At 45.2% G+C, this 5811-nt stretch overlaps 1 pseudogene; it reads right to left on the bottom strand.

The window, feature by feature from the left end:
* Positions 1-2956: 2956 nt before the first annotated feature.
* Positions 2957-4380, bottom strand: LOC103736912 (annotated as a pseudogene).
* Between the last annotated feature and the right edge of the window lie 1431 nt (positions 4381-5811).

Here is a 5811-nt window from a genome sequence, read left to right as displayed (position 1 = left end):
CCTGACCATCACTGGGACCTGTGTGCTCTCGTGTTCCCAGCTAAGTGGGGCCTGGGATATCGCTCAAGCAGTAGGCATTGGACAACCACCAGTTATTTAGGCACTCATAAAAGAGTTTTACAGCAATGAGCTATGAGGCTGTTAATATTTACATTCTGCCCTAAGCTTGGGAGTTTGGCTTGCTTCATGCTGAGGATAAGGGTTCTTTGGTTAATCATTATAGGACATGCTGTATTTTACTAGGAGAAATAGTTAGCATCTCTGGGGATAATTAAGCTCTCATCCAGAGACTAGGTGGACTTGAAATGACCAGGGATGGTACAGGAAAATGGTTAGTTACACTAAGATTCTATCTCTAGTGCAGAGTGGAGACGTTTCTTCACAAGACTCTATGTAGGCTAGAATTTTGTCAGCTATAAAGAGTCTGTATGATTTTTTTTCAAATAAGAGAGACACAGGGGTCTGGAGAGATGGCTCAGCAATTAAGAGTGCTTGTTGCTCTTGTAAAGGACAAGAGTTCAGTTCTCAGTACCCACTCCAGGTGACTCACAACTGCCTGTAACTCCAGATCAGGGGACATGACTTCCTCTTCTGGCCTGCTTAGGCACCTGCACATACATGAAACACACACACACACACACACACACACACACACATGCACACACATATGCACATGCACACATGTGGGGTCTCTCCCTTTCCTCGTGGGTTGTTGGCCACCGGTCCACGGGGACAAAGGGAGCAGAAGCGACGAACGGGGTCAGGATGGCCAGTGAGCACTGATGGAAGAAAGCCCTTCCGGGGAGGCAGGTTCAGTGATACAAACAGCTCCAGACTCAGTGAAACAGCTCCATTTATTCAGTGGCTTTAGGGAAAATATAGTGTGGAGGCAGTAGCCAGTGCTTTAGCTGATAGGTGCTCATAGTATGCTTTATTTACATGTGGCAGTAGGCTCCTATCATCCGACTATTGGGCAATGCCTAATAATAATAAAAAAAAACCTGGGGGTAGTTTTTACTCCAGGTAACTATGCCAAAGGTCATGTTCCAAATAAGGTCAGGCATCCGTGCTTGGCGGCACTTTCCAGGTAAGTCAGGCAGAGAGGAGGACCCCTGCTGAGAAGGGGAGTCCTTCCATATAGCACCGAGCCCCTTAGAGCTATCCGGACATGGAGGACTACAACCCTAGCAGCAGGGTTCCCCAACATACACATACACATACACAAACACACATTAGAAAATAAAATAAGATATAGGTATTTGTTTTAAAATTGAAATATAGTTTCTTATACATAAAAATTATCTTTCAAATTTTGCCATTCTATGGATGGGAAAACATAACCCAGAGTAACTTGTGCAAAATCATACAACTGACTACATACTTGCTCCAATTTGTCATGCTGCTTTCACAAAGAGAACTATTTAAGGTAGAGCCATCCTTGTCCGAGAGCCAGAAGGCTGCAAGCAGGAACAAGCAAGACCATTGTGTGATATTTTTTTGGAATCTCAGACAGACACTTTGAGCTGTTGCCCAAGTGCACTGAAGACAAGCCTATTTCATTTCCCTCATTCCCTCCCTGGCTCCTCTCCCACTCAGTCCTAGCAGCATCGATCATTTCACTGGGTAAAACAAAAAGACTGAGCCACATGCTCATCCTCAGGCTCTAGGTGCTGTCAGCTGGGTGATGAATGAAGACTGGAGCTCATGTAGAGGTCTGCCCAGCTTGGGTGAAGCTCCCGCCATGTGATCATTGGTCATTGGCATTCATGGAAGGCTCCTAATTGTCACCTGGTGATGTGGTGCTGCCCTGGGGCCAAGGGGGGTCGGAGACAGGACTCCTTCAGTTATTAACCATTATGTTGTCCTTCTAGCAGTAAATGTAAAGACAGTGAGGTTCTGGTCAAGTTATATTTAATATACTGCCTCTTACTCAGCTAATAACCCAACTCTCTCAGTGGAAGGCAGAAAAACAAATCCCCCAACCAGACATAGAAGGATAAAGGTGAAAACTATTGACCCTAATACAGTAATGTCTTTCCACCAGCCGTGGTATGTTGCTATACCTGGGAAGGCCCTGCAGATATTGATGAAGGGCCCCGACAGTCTGAAAGCTCTAGATCCATACATCATTGAGTTTGAAAGAGGCTTTGGTGCCTGTCCCCTGGAATAAGAGTGTCGTTCATTCAGGATTTATGACTCCGAGGAAGACAATTTATCTAAATGGCTACAGGACCATTAATGGGAGACTTTAGTGCTTCTGATCCAGTGGAGGCCATGGACCTGGGAGCTTTATGTAGGAGCCCAGAAAAATCAGGTTTAAATGAACTTCCCAAAAAGTCCATGGAGGCAGCAACCACTGAGCCATCATTTGATAGGATTATTTGGGTCATCACACTAAAGGAAGAGATAATGAATTGTCTTTAAAAACAAAGCAAGGAGCCCTGGGATATGGAGGTTGGTAGAGTACTTGCCTGGCATTCAAGAAACCCTGGACTTGATCCTCAGCACCACATATGCTGAGCCTGGTGGTGCATACCTGTAATCTAAGCATTCAGGAGGTAGAGCAGGAGGAATAGAAGTTCACAGTCATTCTTGGTCACATAGTGAGTTCAAGGTCAGCCTAGTATACATAAGACCCTGTCGTAAAACAAAAACAAAGCAAAATATTTATAATAGTGTTTCATGATAGAGTACTGACATTTTAAGTTTTGAAAAGATTAAAGATAAGTACTTTTGTTGCTATGAAAGTATGTGCTACACTTGATCTTAGCCAAAAGGCTGAGAAGCGATTACTGTAAATGTATGTGATCATTGAACAAAATTTGGTGAATATTGAAAAATTATTTTAAATTAAATGGCCCATTTTTTGTTCTCCTTAAAGCTTTACTTTGATACATCAGGGAAAAACCTTACAGGTTCACATGGAAAAAATAGACATGATCACAGGGAAGCTAACCTAATCAGCAAATATTGATGCCTGCCTGTCAGCTAATGTTGAAGCTGAAGTTCTGGGAGTTTGACATGCTATGGGGATGAAAGGAACAGATGAGTATTCTTCTCCTTCTTCCTCACCCTCTCCTTCAACAGAATCCACACCAACCTCCTCATAATCCTTCTCCAGGGCAGCCATGTCCTCTCGGACCTCAGAGAACTCCCCTTCCTCCATGCCCTCACCCACATACTAGTGCACAAAGGCACGTTTGGCATACATCAGATCAAACTTGTGGTTGAGATGGGCCCAGGCCTCAGCAAAGGCTGCGGTGTTGCTCAGCATGCCCACAGCTCACTGTACCTTGGCCAGGTCTCCACCAGGTACCACAGTGGGAGGCTGGTAATTGATGCCAACCTTGAAGTCAGTGGGACATCAATCCACAAACTGAATGCTACACTTGGTCTTGCTGGTGGCAATGGCAGCATTGACGTCTTTGGGAACCACATCACCAAGGTACAACAGGCAGCAAGCCATGTATTTGCCATAGCAAGGGTCACATTTCACCATCTGGTTGGCTGGCTCGAAGCAGACATTGGTGATCTCTGCTACTATAAGCTGCTTATGGCAGGCTTTCTCGATAGAGAAGACAGGGGCATATGTGGCCAGAGGGAAGTGGATTTGGGGGTAGGGCACCAGGTTGGTCTGGAATTTAGTGAGCTCTACATTCAGGGCTCCATCAAATCTCAAGGAAGCAGTGATGAAAGACACAATCTGGCTAATAAAACGGTTAAGGTTAGTGTATGTTGGGTGCTCGATATTGAGGTTTCTACGACAGATGTCATAGATGGCCTCGTTGTCTACCATGAAGGCACAGAGTGCTCCAGCGTGGTGTGAGTGGTGAGGATGGAATTGTAGGTCTCAACGACAGCGGTGGAAACCTGGGGGGCTGGGTAGATGGAGAACTCCAGCTTGGACTTCTTTCCATAATTGACAGAGAGCTGTTCCATCAGCAGGGAGGTGAACCCAGAGCCAGTTCCCCCACCAAAGCTGTGGAAAACCAAGAAGTCCTGAAGACTTGTGCATTGGTCAGCCAGCTTACAAATTCGGTCCAAGACAAGGTCAGTGATCTCCTTGCCAATGGTGTAGTGCCCACAGGTATAGTTCTTGGCAGCATCTTCCTTGCCTGTGATGAGCTGCTCAGGTTGGAAGAGCTGGAAGTAGGTACCAGTGTGAACTTCATCAATGACCGTGGGTTCCAGATCTACAAACACTGCCCTGTCTCACTGAAGAAGACAGTTAAAGGAGTCATCTCCTCCCCCAATGGTCTTGTCACTTGGCATCACACTGGATGCCATGTTCCAGGCAGTAGAGCTCCCAGCAGGCGTTGTCAATCTGAACACCAGCCTGGCCAATGTGGATGGAGATGCACTCACACATATTTGGTCCTTAAAGAGGTTGGTGGAAATGGAGGAAGGGAAGGGAGGGCAACAGAGATCACCCACTAAGAGACTGCCAAGGAGTCAGGGGGAGAAGTCAAATGGCTCATAGTTTTACCTTGGGGTGATAATCTCTCTCTCTCTTATATATATATATATATATATGTATATATATATAAAGTCTTTCCTATGCACATGATTTCATGTAATCTATAGAACTTGAGGTGAAAAGTTTGGGTTTTGCATGATGCTTCTTGGCCATCATGTACTCTCTCAACACAATCCTCAAAAGTCTGTTCTGGAAGAGCTATGGAACATGTAGGTGTGCCTGTGCACCACAGCACAGTCTCCAGTTTCCTATTATTAGACATCTTGTTGTTTTACTTTTCACCCATCTCTGAAGTTTTCTTTGGGTTGAATCTTTGAAGTAAGCTTCTTGGGTGAACGAGAACATACTTCATACTTCTTTGGAAAGCACTTGACACAAATTGCTTCTCAAGTTTTCTAGTCTTTTCTTTTTGCCTTTCTTTAGCAATAGGCCATGAGTGAAACCATCCACTGATTTTTTATCTTTTCCCTGAGAATGATTACTGGGTATGTGGTGTTCCTTCACCACTCCCTGGCCCCACCATTCCTAAATTGGTACAGTTGTACTTGGTTTTACCTGCTCCTCATCAGTGGCTCAACACCCCTAAACCTGTACTAACTTTGCTTTCTGAACTCTCTCCCCCATTCCCACAGATGCCACCCACCCTCAGGATCCAGTTGAACTCTCTCCTCCCCTGACAGAGCCTTCCCAGACCATTCCATCCACAAGCTCCTCTCCTGGTGAACTGCTCCATAATTTATGTTCTTCACATCACTCCTCCCACAATTAATCACCACTTACCAACTATATGACCTTCAGTAATCCCAGAAGCTTGTCATGAGAATTTAATGAGATCAAGCCTATAAAATAAATACCTATCGCATTGCAGGCCACACATCGCAGTTGAGCAATAAATGGAAGCTGTTATTATTAAGATGGCCAGGTTGCCTTGTGACATTTCCTCTACTTAATGTTACAGATGCCCTCCTCTGCTTCTTTTTAGCTGTATGTGACCTGGATTCCAAGTCCTGGAGGGAGGATGCTTGCTGGCACCTAGACTAGCATTCTAGAAGCTCCCAAGGAACATGGCTGCTTATTATCATGTTGCAGGATCATCTGTGTCTCTCTCCTCTGCTTCTTCACCTGGTTTTGCTTCATAGTTGACTCTAGAACCCAAAGCTCTCACCTTTGACAGTCAACATTGCTGAAGTACAAAGGGAGATCCGGTGGGGTGATTAAGTTGTAGGAATGTCACACATGTTTGAAGACCATACTGGAGCCCCATTTTGCAGAGGTGGCAAGATGCCTTCACGCTGTGTCTGGGTTGGTTGCTGAGAGGGCTCTGGCTCTCCTAT

The sequence above is a fragment of the Nannospalax galili genome, unplaced genomic scaffold (assembly GCF_000622305.1).
Source record: "Nannospalax galili isolate Female #2095 unplaced genomic scaffold, S.galili_v1.0 scaffold54, whole genome shotgun sequence".
In the NCBI taxonomy this organism is placed as follows: Eukaryota; Metazoa; Chordata; class Mammalia; order Rodentia; family Spalacidae; genus Nannospalax; species Nannospalax galili.
This window is presented reverse-complemented; position numbering and strand designations above follow the sequence as displayed.